The sequence below is a fragment of the Chenopodium quinoa genome, unplaced genomic scaffold (assembly GCF_001683475.1).
Source record: "Chenopodium quinoa cultivar QQ74 unplaced genomic scaffold, ASM168347v1, whole genome shotgun sequence".
Lineage (NCBI taxonomy): Eukaryota > Viridiplantae > Streptophyta > Magnoliopsida > Caryophyllales > Amaranthaceae > Chenopodium > Chenopodium quinoa.
Genome location: NW_018742487.1, coordinates 37,513 through 52,850, shown reverse-complemented (window position 1 = coordinate 52,850; position 15,338 = coordinate 37,513).

The following is a 15,338-nucleotide window of genomic DNA, read 5'->3' as shown; positions in this document are numbered from 1 at the left end:
CGAAGCAAATTGAGAAAAGGTGCCAATCGATGAACATAAACAATTTAGCGACGTTTTAACGGACTGTTCTCATTTGATCTGACCATTTTTCTTCAGTTTCTTATTTCCGTGAAATCCAAAGCTGTATATAAAACCATCAATTGGAGAAAATTAAATGTGAAACTAAACGTAAAAAGTAAATGCTGAAGCAAAATGATGCTGTGTAAACCAAATATAACTAATAGTAAAAGAGAATGAACTTATTTTGTAAAAGAGCCAAGGTTTCTTTCCGCTCGTTAAAATAACACCAAACAGTTTTTTTTTTGCAGACGTAGCCTCTAATATAACAATGCATTAATCAAGTAAATAAGTTTGAAGACGTATTTAACCTGTTTCGGGGTTTTTTGATGTCCTGCGGGAGAATTACAATTACGGGACTGGTTTCTGGACGCTTGTACCTACAAAATAACGGAGACTCCTGTGGGTGGGAGTTCCGCCTCCGATGATCAAGTTAGAACGTGTTTGGGGAGTAAAGTGCGGAAAGTAAAGTTCCTCTCGGATTCCAAGAGAGAATCTGCAATGTGTAATTGCTCAGTTTGAGGTGTCAGATGTCTGACTTTCTCTGATTGTGAGTTAATGTGAATTAGTTGTGTTCCCGAGGGGGAACATCTCCCTTTTATAGGGTGTTTGGAAAACGTGCCCAGTACTAGGTTTCAGTAAACCTAAGACTGACTGGGCTATGCCTAGGAATTTGGGCCGTTAGAGGCCAGTTTCCTGTTGGGCTATCTGTCTGCCACATGTCGTGGCCAGATTGTTCCACCTTGGACCTCTCACGAGGTGACACGTGGCGAGCTTTGGTTGGTCCACGTGGATGACACGTGGCAGCGTTTAATTGGTCCACGTGGCGGGAAAAATTCCCCTAATCATTTGTCCCTCATAGGGGTGACGTGGCTTGCCACGTGGCCCTGTAACAGATGTCACCTCCTGATTGGCCAAACGGTTTTTACCGTTTTTCTTTTTCTTTTTCTTTTTTTTTCTTTTTTTTTTCTTTTTTTTTTTTACTGTCTCTTGGAATTCACCCCCTATAAATAGGGGATGTCCAAATCATTTGTTTGGACATTTTCCAAAAATTCTAGAGAGCTTTGTCTTTTTCTGAGAGAGAACTTCCGGCTGCACCAGACCGCCTGCTCTTACAGCCGCTGTAGATTTTCAAGCGCCCTCATCTTCACCAACTAAAGGTAACCGCCTGTTTCCTTTTACTTTTTCGTGCTTTCTCTTTGTTTTTCTTCTGAAAATGGTTTCCCAAAAGCACACGGCATGACCTAGGTTAGTGATCAGCCGGTCACCGGGGACGGCTGAATCTAGAACTAGGAGTGCCGACTGCCCCTTGCTGGATTGCGAACTGCCCCAAGTCCGACTGTCTATGTGTCTGTGCAGGACACCATGGCCAGAACTAAAAGAACTGCAAGGGTGATAAATTCAGACGGCTCTTCCTTCTATGCGCTTGTCAGCGAATTGTCTGACGTGCCGCCTGGTGCCCCAAGTACTCCTAGTGATTCCATTTTAGATGAATCAGGGGAGGAAGTTCAAAATGATATGCCAGCCTTTGTTGATCTGGCCCACCAAGCGGACACCAGGTCCGAGAGCTCAGACAACGAATCTGAGCCAAGTACCTCTAGCAAATTCTCAGATGAATCTGAGGAGAGGCACTCTCGGCTAGGGGCCGCGAGAGAGTCCCTCTCAGTTGAATTGGGAGCAGATTGGGCGGAGCCGTCTGTTACCCACCGAGAGAAATTTTCCGCCAACTACCATCATGTTCCCGCAGGCAGGCGGAAGATGATGGCTAATAAAATAGGGAGCTTCAGAGCAGACCATGTCATAGGGCATGGTTACATTCTATGCGTGCCGGATGCTGAAGACACCGTAGTCTGGCCAGTGGGGTACAATTATAGGGATGAGTGTTTTGGCTGCTATGAGGTGGTTATTAAAGCTAGCCTTAGATTTCCTTTGCATCCGGCTGTGGAGCGAATTTTGGACGGATACCAGCTGGGTGTCTGGCAACTGGCCCCAAACTCTTGGTTCAATATATTGGGCTATGTTGCTGGCTGCGAAATGCCTCAAGTAGAGCCCAGCTTCGAAGCATTCGCCCACATGAATTACCTCAGCCGGACCCCAAAAGCAAGCGGGACCGGCTGGTTTCAGTTGTCTAGCCATAAGGGCTATATGATGACTTTGGGGAAGGAGAGCAAGTGGAAGGATTGGAGAAACACCTTCTACATCATCTCTTGCCCTGACAAAGTCAAGAATAAAAAATTCAATTATATGACGAGGTATACTGGCCCCAAAATTATATTCCCAAGTATAACTGGTTATATGACGGGACATATTTGGCCGCCTGTGGCCTTAGTGAAGAAATGCCGAGAGGTAGTTGACCGCCTGTTCAAGTGTCTTCTAAACTTGATTATTTTTGCGTCAAACTAACCCTGATTTATCTTTTGCAGACAAAGTTATGGAAAAAACTCTCGGCATCAAAGAGAGCTGCTACCCAGTTACGCTCGGCCATATTGTGCAAGCGGTAAAACGAAGAGTCGCCTGTAGGCGCCCAAGGTGAGCTTTCGACTTAACATCTCATTTAGCTTTTCCTGCCGCCTGATTCTTACTCATTGTGGTTATTTTGCAGGGCAACTTAGCAAAGCCTTCCTCTTCCTCCCAGTCGGATCCTAAAGTTAGGAAACAGACGGCTGGTGACGTAACGACCCCTGGGAGAGCCAGGAAACATGTGGCCTCAAGGCCAGGAAGCAACCCACCTCCAAAATCTCCAGCCGTCCCTGCTAGCAGTCGGCATGGGAAGGAGAAGGAGGCGGCTGCTGAAGGTATCCAAGACTTGTGTCCTTTCCCTTACCCTTGAGGGTCAAATTCAATCAGCAGTCGTCTAGCACCTCTAAGAGTAGTCGGTCTATTGGCCGAATTTACACCAAGTACTTACAGGGTATTGATTGTGCGGATGTCTCTCAAAGGCCGGATCTAGTTCAGATGGCTAGGTCCATGATGAAGGCCATCCCTGTCGAGGACAGGAAGTCTGTTAAGGGAGTCAACACCCTTAACCTTGAAGCCATCCTGGCTCTCCTGGACGAGGTATACTTAGTAAAAAATTCTTTTTATTGTTTAAATAGTTGCTTGGTTTTTTGTAACTGACGACTGTTTTTGGCCGAGTGCAGTCTATGCTGCGAGTGTATGGTCTCCGCAAGCCCTTAAACGAAAAGAGCAAAGATGTAAAGGTTGCGAAGGCCCGGACCGCCTCTGATTCTGACAAAGCTATGTTCCAGATTGCTTAAAATGAACTTCTGACTACTGACATACTGTATTATCAGGCGGCTGCCAACTTGCAGGTAAAATCGGACTTAGAGGCAGCCAAGAAGAGGATCTCAGAGATGGAGTCGTCTGTTAGGGACCTCAAGGCTGAGCTCAGGCCTCTTAATGATGCGGACAAAGAAGCAACCGACCTCCGCACTCGGGTGGACAAACTGAAGCAGCGGCTGGCCAACTAGGAGACCCAGCTTGCCAACAAATACACTTCAAGGGCTAATGAAGAGAAGGAGGCCCTAGTCAAGGACATGATGGACGACTACAACGCCATCATGAAGCGGACATGGGGGGTTCTCTTCCCAGAGACCAGTTATGACGAGTAGGAGAACCAATTTGCCGCCTCCACCAAGGAATACAATGGTCTGATTCTGAACCAAGCCCAAGAGGGCGAGGAAGAGGAGGAGGAAGAGGCAACTGATTCTACTTCTGGGGAGACGGACCAGGAAGAGGAGAAGAAGGGGGAGGTTGAGGAAACAGAACAGCGGTCGATTGGGGACCAGACGGATGCGGCTGTTGATGCTGATGTACCCCCTCCGGCTGCTTGAGCTTTCCTTCTTTTTATTTATCAACTTCTCTTCGGCCTGCGTGCCGTATGCTTTGTATCATTACCTGACCAAAAGGTCGGGATTTATTTGACAATTTCAACATTTCTGTCGGTCTTATGGCCGACTGTTTATATGAAACATCCGACAATTTTGCCGGATTTTCCAATTTTTACTTTGCTTTGAATTTTTGCCTTTCATGAATTTCGCTAAGTATAGCTTGCCTTTTTATATGAATGCAAATTTTTCAAAATTGGAATACCGACTGTTCTTGCCCCTGGCCGGCTGTGCGCCTGGTTTTCTAAGGTTGATGGATTGACTTGGAAATCTTTGATACTCTTAGAGTATGACTTATTTCTAGGTCAATCAATCACTATGGTAATTGCCCCAAAAGCAGGCGGACAGGCGGCCATTCGACAGACGGCCATACACTTGTTGATTATTTAGAGTGTCGATGTGGAGCGCCCGCTCTACTGATTTATCGCGCTCGCGCTAGCTAGGCGCGACCTGCGATGAAACCGCGCCTAAACCGCGATGAGTTTCTGGAAAATCTGACGGATTTCGGTGGCGTGCCCACTCTTCTTAGTGGCGCGCCCGCGTCCTCGTATGGCGCGGCCCGCGCCTAGGGCGCAACAAAATCGCGTCAAATTTCTGGAAATCTGAAGTTTTTGGGCAAAGAAGAGTGGCACGCCCGCGCCAGAAGGTGACGCGCCCGCGCTTCTTGCCTGTTTTGCGGTTATTGCGTCGGTCGAGTCTATTTTATATAGAGCTCTGGTTTTTCGAAAAGATATACAGAAGTTTATTCTCTAAAAATTCTCCCTAAGTATTCTCCATAATCTCTCTCAATTTTCTTGCAAACTATTGTGAGATATACTCTTGATTTTTAGCATTCTTTGTGATTCATTCATCTTGGTTTCGATTCTTTGTGCTATGAACGGAATTTCTGTAAATTGTATCTCAAAGAGGATTTCCGGTAAACCCAAGCACCGTGTGGGGAAAATAAACCTCTTTAGGAAAGTGTTTCACACGCCTTTGACAGAGTATCAAGGTCCAAGTCTTAAGGGACATTGCTATTCTCATGTTCATGTGTGCTTTGATCGGCTTGGAGTTAAGGCAAGTTTGTTAGTCTTCACATTAGTGTTTTCTTTAGAAATTTCTGTAATTTCTTAGACATTTTAATACTTGATTGTAACACCTTTGTTGTGTTTGTTTTAATTACATTGCTTTGTTATTGTAATCACATTATCTAGGTTTTGTCCCACACATATTTAAGTATTTTGCTTGATTGCATTGACTGTAAAACCTAACAATCTAAAGAGGTTTAGTCTTAGAATTTGTCAAGTATGTCTTGTGTGAAAGAATTAACAACAAACTTTGTCAAACTCAAGAAGTTTGACGGTGTTGAATTTAGGAGGTGGAAGAAGAAAATGTATTTTCTTCTTACATCTCTTAATGTTGCCTATGTTATAAGTACTCCAAGGCCGGGTGAACATGAGAATGTGACCTTGGAGAACGTTCGGGAAAGATCGAAATGGGACAACGACGATTTCATTTGTCGTGGTCATATTTTGAATGGGATGGAGGATGATCTCTTTGATGTGTACCAAAATGTGGAGTCGGCTAAGGAGCTTTGGGAGTCCTTAGAAGGCAAGTACATGGCGGAAGACGCATCAAGTAAGAAATTCTTAGTTAGTAATTTTAATAATTTTAAGTTTGTTGATGGTCGGTCCATAATGGACCAATTTCATGAATTACAACGAATCTATGGGAACTTGAAACAACATGGAATATCTATGGATGAATTGTTTGTTGTTTCAAGTATAATTGACAAGTTACCTTCTAGTTGGAAAAGTGTTAAGCATGAGCTTAAACACAAGAAAGAGGACATGTCATTGTCCGATTTGGCCACCCATCTTCAAGTTGAAGAAGGGATAAGAGCCATGGAAAATGCTAATGATGGGAATCCTAGCTCATCTACCATTAATTTGGTAGAGGAAGGAAAATCTGGTGCTTCCACTAGTGGAAAAAGGAAGAATAATAATTCTTCCAAGGGAAAGTCCAAAAGGCAAGCAAACAATACAAGTTTGCTTGTTGGGAATGCGGTAAGGTTGGACACCGCAAGAAGGACTGTTTTTCTTTTAAGAAAAGAATGGAGAAGGCCAAGGAGGGTCGTGCTAATGAAAGCAAGGACCCACCCACCAAAGGTAATCCAATTCATGAGGTTGAATTTAATTCCGGTTTGGATTTAAATGCAACGAATCCTAACATTTTTATGGTGCAGGATGATGACTCATGGTGGATTGATTCGGGGCTTCTAGGCATGTATGCAAGATGAGGCATTGGTTCAAAACCTTTCACAAGGTTGGTGATGGTGAATATCTCTTTATGGGGAACAATTCAACCATCAAGGTCCTTGGTAGAGGACAAGTAGAACTAATGTTTAGTTCGGGGAATGCAATCATTCTTAGGGATGTTTTGTATGCTCCGGATATTAGTAGGAATCTTGTATCGGGGCCTTCCCTGAATAGTCTTGGCTATAAACTAGTGTTTGAAGCTAATAGGTGTATTATTACTAGAGGAACAAATTTCATAGGTCGTTGTTATTTAAGTAATGGTTTGTTTAAACTCTCTTTGATAGATAAGTATGTATTTGATGAAGTTTGTTTGAATGTTGATGGAAGTGATAATCATGTTGATTTGAATTTATTTGACTTGCGGCATTCTAGATTAGGACATGTTAATTATAATAAAATTCTTTTTATGTCCAAACAAGAATTAATTCCTTCTTGTGATATTTCTCCTAATAAATGTTCTACTTGCATGTTGAACAAGATCACTAGAACTCCTTTTAAGAGAGTTGAGAGAAGTTCTAATATTTTAGAACTAATCCATAGTGACTTGTGTGATTTTCATAATAATCCTTCTTTGGGGAACAAAAGATACATGGTTACTTTTATAGATGATTATTCTATGTTTTGTTACGTGTATCTTTTGCATTCCAAAGATGAAGCTTTAACCAAGTTTGATGTTTATAAAAGAGAGGTAGAACAACAAGTAGAATCATTTATTAAGAGAATTAGAACTGATAAGGGAGGGGAATATTATGATCCTGCTTAATTCCAATCTTTGGGTATAATTCATGAGACAACAGCGGGTTATGCACCACAATCAAATGGTGTAGCTGAAAGGAAAAATAGAACTCTTGAAGAAATGGTTAATTCCATGTTATCTTACTCTGGTTTGAGTGAAGGGTTTTGGGGTGAAGCAATGTTGACATCATGTCACCTTAACCGGGTTCCCACTAAGGGAAAAGAATCTACTCCTTATGAACTTTGGTACAAAAGAAAACCAAACTTGAAGTATGTCAAGGTTTGGGGTTGTAGGGCAATCATAAGAGTGCCCGGCAACAAGAAAAGAAAGCTCGGTGAAAGAGGTTTGGATTGCATTTTTATAGGTTATGCTGAGCATAGAAAAACCTATAGGTTCTATGTAATAGAACAAAATGACTATATATCGATTCATTCGGTTATTGAGTCAAGAGATGCAATTTTTGATGAAAATCGATTTTCTTCAATGAGTAGACCGAAAGATTTACAAATCAGTGCCAATTATAGGGAGATAGTAGAGTTGAATGATCAACTTGAAACTCATGAAAGTACATTCGATAATGAGAATGTTGAAACTCCTCAAGTGAGGAGAAGTACTAGGGAAAGGAAAATTAGGAATCCTCTAGATGACTTCATAATTTATTTGGTTGAAGGATCTAGGGATACTACTCCATATTGTTTCAATGTGGATAGTGACCCAAAGACTTATAGCGAGGCAATATCTAGTCAAGATAGTGAATTTTGGAAAGAAGCTATAAATGATGAGATGGATTCCATCATGGGAAATAATACTTGGGTCATAGAGGATTTACCTCCCGGTTGCAAACCTCTTGGTTGCAAGTGGATTTTCACTAGGAAAAGGAGACCGGATGGCTCCATAGTGAAATTTAAAGCCAGATTGGTTATCCAAGGCTTTAGGCAAAAGCATGGTGTTGATTATTTCGATACCTATGCACCGGTTGCAAGAATTACCTTCATAAGGTTATTGATTGCAATGGCTTCGGTATATAATCTAGTGATTCATCAAATGGATGTCAAACGACATTCCTTTATGGAGATCTAGAGGAAGAAGTGTACATGAAACAACCCGAAGGGTTTGTTTTGGAAGGACAAGAAGATAAGGTGTGAAAATTGGTTAAGTCTTTGTATGGACTAAAACAAGAACCAAAACAGTGGCATCGGAAATTTAATGACACGGTTTTGTCCTTTGGATTCAAAGTGAATCAAGCTGATAAGTGTATATATAGCAAATTTGATGACAAAGGTCATGGTGTCATCATTTGTCTATATGTTGATGATATGCTTATCTTTGGTACAAGTCTACAACAAGTAGAATTGATCAAGGAATTCTTATCCTCATCTTTTCAGATGTAGGATTTGGGGGAGGCGGATGTCATTTTGGGCATCATGATTATAAGGGACAATGGAAGACTTATCTTAAGTCAATCTCATTATATTGAGAAAATGATCAAACGGTTTAATATGTTTGATAAGTGTCCCGTGAACACCCCCATGGAACCTAATGTTAAATTGGTTAAGAATTCAGGGAAAACGGTTTCCCAATTGGAATATTCAAGGATAATTGGATCCTTGATGTATGCCATGACTTGTACAAGACCGGATATTGCATTGGCTGTGGGAAAACTAAGTAGATTTACTAGTAACCTGGGTGCACAACATTGGTTTGCAGTTCGGAGGGTCTTGAGGTACCTTAAGGGTACGTTAGACTATGGTCTAACTTATAGTGGATTTCCTTTAGTTTTAGAAGGATATTCTGATGCAAGTTGGATCACTTACAAAGAGGATGACTCTTCTGTAAGTGGTTGGGTATTCATGTTTGGGGGAGGTGCCATTTCATGGTCTTCCAAGAAACAAACTTGCATTGTGGATTCCACTATGGCAGCGGAGTTTATAGCTCTTGCTTCAGCTAGTAAGGAAGCTGAGTGGTTGAGGAATCTCATAATAGAGTTGCCTTTATTGCCAAAGCCAATGCCACCGGTGGCAATCCATTGTGATTCCAATTTGGCGTTGATAAAGGCTTATAGTCAAGTGTACAGTGGTAAGTCTCGGCATATTTCACTTAGGCATAGCCTAGTGAAAGAGTTTATCAATGATGGGGTCATAAGTCTTTACTATGTTCCAACAGAGTTAAATTTAGCGGATTGCTTTACAAAGGCTATGCCAAAGCATTCCATCATATTTTCCATGAATGGAATGGGTTTATGTCCAAAAACACAAATTTGTGAAACCCAATCTAACGCTTAAAGAAGCATTAAGTCTTAGATTCAATGTGGTTGAATTGCATTTTTGTTGTTTGATAGCAATGTATGACGACCCATATTGCTATGTTACTTGTGATGTGTTAGGTAGCGTCTATTTAAAGTTCTCAAAGATTTAGAGTTGAGAAGCTCTAAATGAAAGTGTCTTGTCACAAGGGCACATTTACGTATATGAGAACCTACCTATATGAGTTCGAAATTTAGCCGCTTCAAGAAGTCTAGATGGACATATAGACTTTGATGAACTTATGAAAGATACAGACACATGGCTGTTTAAAAGTGTCAAGTGATGATTGACTCGATTTATCTTGTGTGTACTTCACCTTCAAATGGTTAGATATATCCGCGTGATTCAATCCATATGGAAATCATGGGATATGATCATTGTTAAGTGTGTTGTACTAGGTATCAATTCAATCCGTAGGGACATTGACATTGATGCATGAGATGTGGCTAAATTGATAGAATTGGAGAATGTTTAAAGAAGACACTCTAAATGGGGGAGGATTGTTGATTATTTAGAATGTCGATGTGGAGCGCCCACTCTACTGATTTATCGCGCTCGCACTAGCTAGGCGCGACCTGCGATAAAACCGCGCCTAAACCGCGATGAGTTTCTGGAAAATCTGACGGATTTCGGTGGCGCGCCCGCTCTTCTGAGTGGCGCGCCCGCGTCCCCGTATGGCGCAGCCCGCGCCTAGGGCGCAACAAAATCGCGTCAACTTTCTGGAAATCTGAAGTTTTTGGGCAAAGAAGAGTGGCGCGCCCGCGCGAGCAGGTGGCGCGCCCGCGCTTCTTGCCTGATTTGCGGTTGTTGCGTCGGTCGAGTCTATTTTATATAGAACTCCGGTCTTTGAAAGATATACAGAAGTTTATTCTCTAAAAACTCTCCCTAAGTATTCTCCATAATCTCTCTTAATTTTCTTGCAAATTATTGTGAGATATACTCTTGATTTTAGCCTTCTTTGTGATTCATTCATCTTGGTTTCGATTCTTTGTGCTAAGAACGGAATTTCTGTCAATTGTATCTCAAAGAGGATTTTCGGTAAACCCAAGCACCGTGTGGGGGAAATAAACCTCTTTAGGAAAGTGTTTCACACGCCTTTGACAGAGTATCAAGGTCCAAGTCTCAAGGGACATTGCTATTCTCATGTTCATGTGTGCTTTGATCGGCTTGGAGTTAAGGCAAGTTTGTTAGTCTTCACATTAGTGTTTTCTTTAGAAATTTCTGTAATTTCTTAGACATTTTAATACTTGATTGTAACACCTTTGTTGTGTTTGTTTTAATTACATTGCTTTGTTATTGTAATCACATTATCTAGGTTTTGTCCCACACATATTTAAGTATTTTGCTTGATTGCATTGACTGTAAAACCTAACAACACTCAGCATTATCCGCCCCTCGGCCTCAATATAGTTCTGTATACGAACCATGCTTTGCCACTAAGTTTTGTACTTAGTTTATTTTATTGATTGTAAATAGTCTGTCTGTTTGGTACTTGTACTGAACAGGCGCCAAACTGGATGTTTTTAATCGAAGTTGCAACCGCCTATTCGTTGTCAGGCAGTATCTTTAATAGTGTTTGCTACCTAAACAGGACTAGTACCCGAATGCCGTCTATTTATAGGTTCCACAGGTTGGTTGAGTGACTATGAGTTAACCTTTTGAGGTTAATAAGTCTCCGTCACTTAAACTTAAGTAAACAGAAGAAACAGTCGGCTGTGGCCGCATGGTACCTCTGTTTTCTCAATTTACAAAGTTTTATAGCTTGCAAACCATTTTAGAAGGATTGTGGCTGAATGCGGTCTGTTTGCCAAAAAACAGGCGGTTTGGTTCGCACCGTTTAGGTTCCATCCCAAGTTTGCTGGAATGACTGAGTTAACCCTTGGGGTTAATTAATCTCTGTCTTTTAGATTTGAGTGAGTAGAAGAAACAGACGACTTTGGCCGCATGGAACCTCTTTATTCGCCAAGTTTTGCTTAGCTATTTACTCAAATTATGCCGACTATATTGTCCCAAGCAATAACAGGAGGTTTCTGACTTAGATTTTAACTGTCTACCGCGTGTTCGTAGTAAAGCGATACGTTTATCTTTGTCTCATGTCAAACGACTACGAGGTTTTCTGGGGACATTCGGTAGGGTCGTTTGTTATAGGTTTATAGAGCAATATGCCACCCAGATGGGAGTTGCTCTCTGCGACGAATTCACCCGGATGGATGTCACCGGACGCCTTCTCTTGTTTGGGACAGACGTATTAGTTTAATATAGTAAGATCATCCGGCCTTAAGCCTCAAGGTGATCATCCGGCCATGAGCCTCAAGTTGATCATCCGACCATGGGCCTCAAGGTTGTTCAGAAAAGAACATAGTTGCTAAGTTGTCTAGACTTAGCATTTTTACTCATGTGAGAGTAGGTGATTAAAAGAAATAAGGCCGAATGTGTATTGTACAGGCGGCTTGCCCCACTGAGGAGACTTGCAAAATACTGAAAAAATAAAATGCAAATTTTATTGATATGCTTTCATGTACAAATAATTTACAAATCTCAGAAGTAATACTTTTTCAAGTTGTCTACGTTCCAAGTTCTGGCTAGCTGCCTGCCGTGTGGTGTTTCCAGGTGGTAGGTGCCGCCTCTAACTTCTTCATAGATTTGGTAAGGGCCATCCTAGTTAGGAGTCAGCTTTCCTTGTTCATTGGCCTTACGACTGCTTCCATTTTTCGTAACACAAAGTCCCCTACTTTCAGGGGGCGCTTGTGCACTTTTTTTATTGTAAACTCTTGTCATTCTCAGACGGTAGATCTCATGGCGCAAGTCTGCATTGCCCCTGGGTTCTGGAAGTGAATCCAATGCTAGTCGCATGGCCTCCCAGTTAGCCTCTTCGTCATAAAGCATGACTCGAAGAGTCGGCTCATGGTGCTCAATAGGCAGAACAACCTCTGCACCATAAACCATGAGAAATGGGGTTTCACCAGTCGCCCCTTTTTCAGTCGTCCTGATGGCCCACAGAACATGCGGTAGCTCGTCAGCCCATAGGCCGCCAGCTCTTTCAATTTTCTTTTTGATGCCATCAGAGATTAACTTGTTGAAGGTTTCTACCTGGCCGTTTTCTTGGGGGCGACTGACTGATGCAAAACAGTGAGAGATCCCTTGGTCTCCCAACCAGTTCTTGAGAGCAGGCGTCTCAAATTGAGGACCATTGTCAAAGACCATAGACATGGGTACCCTATACTGGGTGATGACATTTCTCCAAATGAAGGAGATAACATCTTTGGTTTTAATGCCTTTGACTGCCTCTGCATGTACCCATTTCGTGAAGTAGTCGACAACAACTAAAATGTATCTTCGTCCGCCTGTAGCAGGCGTATACGGACCCAGAATGTCCATGCCCCATTTAGGGAATGGTACTAGGCTATGGATTGCTATCAGGTTAGTGGCCGGACGATGGATGAGCTTGTCAAACCTTTGACACTTGTCACATTTTTTTACCATCTCCATGGCGTCTGCTTCTAGGGTAGGCCAGAAGTAGCCTTGCCGCCCGACTCTCTTTGCTAGGGTCCTACCGCCTATGTGGGAGGCACAGAACCCTGAATGCAAGTCTTCGAGGACCTCTCGGCCCTTTTCTGGGGTAACACACTTCAAAAGAGGTTGAAGATAGCCTTTCTTGAAAAGTTCCCCTTTATGAATTTCAAAGTTGGACGCACGCCTTTTCATTATGATCATCTCTAGGTAAGTATCCGGCAAGGTGTCGTCTGTTAAGTATGCCCGGATGCCATCCATCCAGGTTGAGCTTCGATCAAGGACTCCAATGGGTTCCTCCTCAATGCTCCTTTTATCCATCACTTCCCAGAAAACAGACCTTGGTGTGTCACAAGAGGCGGATGATGCCAATTTGGAGAGGGCATCCGCCTGGTTATTCTCGGACCTAGGCACTTGACTCAGGTGGAATTCTTCAAGTGTCTCAGTCTCCTCTTTAACCGCCTGTAGATACTTGATCATAGCTGGATGTGTGGCTTCAGTCACCATGGTATTGGCTAACAATCAATTGTGAATCTGAACAGGAGTCCACTTTCTTTGCCCCAGCCGCCTTACACATGCAGATTCCGGCTAGTAGGGCTTCGTATTCTGCCTCATTGTTCGAGGCTTGGAACTTGAAACGTAGTGCATACTCATACTTGTCTCCCTCGGGAGACTGACATATGACGCCTGCACCACAGCCATGCCATTCATTGTGGAGCTCCCGTCCACATATACCTTCCAGACTTGGTCAGGATTTTCTGGATCAGCCGGCCTTATCATTTCAACAATGAAGTCGGCAAGTGCCTGCCCCTTCACTGCTTTCCTTGGCTCAAAAGTAATTTCTAGGCTTTGCATTTCAATTTCCCATTTAATCATTCGGCTGGATGATTCCATGGTTGTCAGTGGCTGCTTGATTGGTTGGTCAGTGTAAACCACGACCGGATGTGCCAAGAAGTAAGGTTTCAGCTTCTTAACTGCCATGAAGAGGGTCAGGCCAAATTTTTCAACCATGGGGTACCGTAACTCAGCATTCTTCAGGACGTGGCTGATGAAATAGACGGGGAGCTGGCAGCCGTCTCTTTCAGCAAGGAGAACGGCACTGAGAGCATGATCAGAGACGGCCAAGTACATGTATAACACTTCCTTTGACAGAGGGCTGACGAGCCTTGGCAAAGAGTGCAAGTGTTGCCTCAACTTTTGGAAGGCCGCCTCTACATCCGTCCCCCATTCAAACATAGTCTTCTTCTTGGTTGCTTGGAAGAAATAGAGGCACTTGTCGCCTGATCGACTAAGGAATCTCCCCAATGCCGCCGGATAACCTGTTAATTTTTGAACATCCTTTACAGTGCGGGGCGGTTGCATGTCTATGACCGCCTGTATTTTTTCCGGGTTGGCCCCTATCCCCCTTTGATCAATCAGAAATCCAAGGAACTTCCCAGACTCAACACCAAAAACACACTTCTTGGGATTGAGCATGACCTGGTGCCGCCTGAGTGTGGCGAATGTTTCTCGAAGATCTGTAAGATGGTCCCTCTGAAGTTTGGATTTGACTATCATATCATCAATGTACGCCTCCACATTCCTTCCAATTTGATTAATGAAGACTGTATTAATCATTCTCTGGAAGGTAGCAGGTGCATTCTTCAAACCAAACGGCATCACGGTTATAGCAGAATAACCCCTGATCAGTGATGAATGCCGTCTTTTCTTGATCTTTCTTCCACAGGGGTATCTGGTGAAAGCTTGAATAGGCATCCATGAAGCTCATCAAGGCATGGCCGGCTGTTAGAGTCGACCTGACTGTCGATCTTTGGGAGAGGATAGCTATCCTTCGAACATGCCTTGTTCAAGTCTGTGTAGTCAACACACATGCGCTAGGTACCATTCGACTTCTTTACGAGCACAACATTGGCAACCCAATCAGGGAAGTAACACTGCCGAATGAACCCAGCATCTAAAAGCTTTTTCACCTCGACGGCTTCCACCTAGCTTCTTTCCTCACCATGGTTCCTCTTCTTTTGCCTTACCGGCTTTTTTTTGGGATCCACAGCAAGCTTGTGGACGGCTAGATCCGGGCTGATTTTCTGGCATCTCATGCACTTCAAAGGCAAAGATGTCTTTGAATTCTTTTTAACAAGTGGTACAAGTCTGCACCGAGTTCACCAAAAGTAGTCGTCCCAACCTTAACAGTTCGGTCAGGACGAGAGTCATCTAAGACGATGTTCATGTGTTCACCAGCCGCTAGGGATGGAGTTCATCTGGCCTTTGACCAGTCAGTGATTGCTATTGCCTGTCTTTTTTCTCGGCCACCATTTTGCTGGCCTTTCTCTTCCTGCCGGCTGCTGTAGCAGCAGGCGCGGCTCCCTTGACTTGATCAAGGTCAGTAGTTTCTCCACTAGGGCCGGATACGACCATGGTGGGTTTGACATCAGAGAGGTAACACTCCCTGGCCATTTTTTGGTCTCCCCGTAGGGAGTCGACTGTTCCATCATCCCTCTCAAACTTGAGAAGCATAAGAGAAGGAATGATTAACAGCCTTGGATTCATT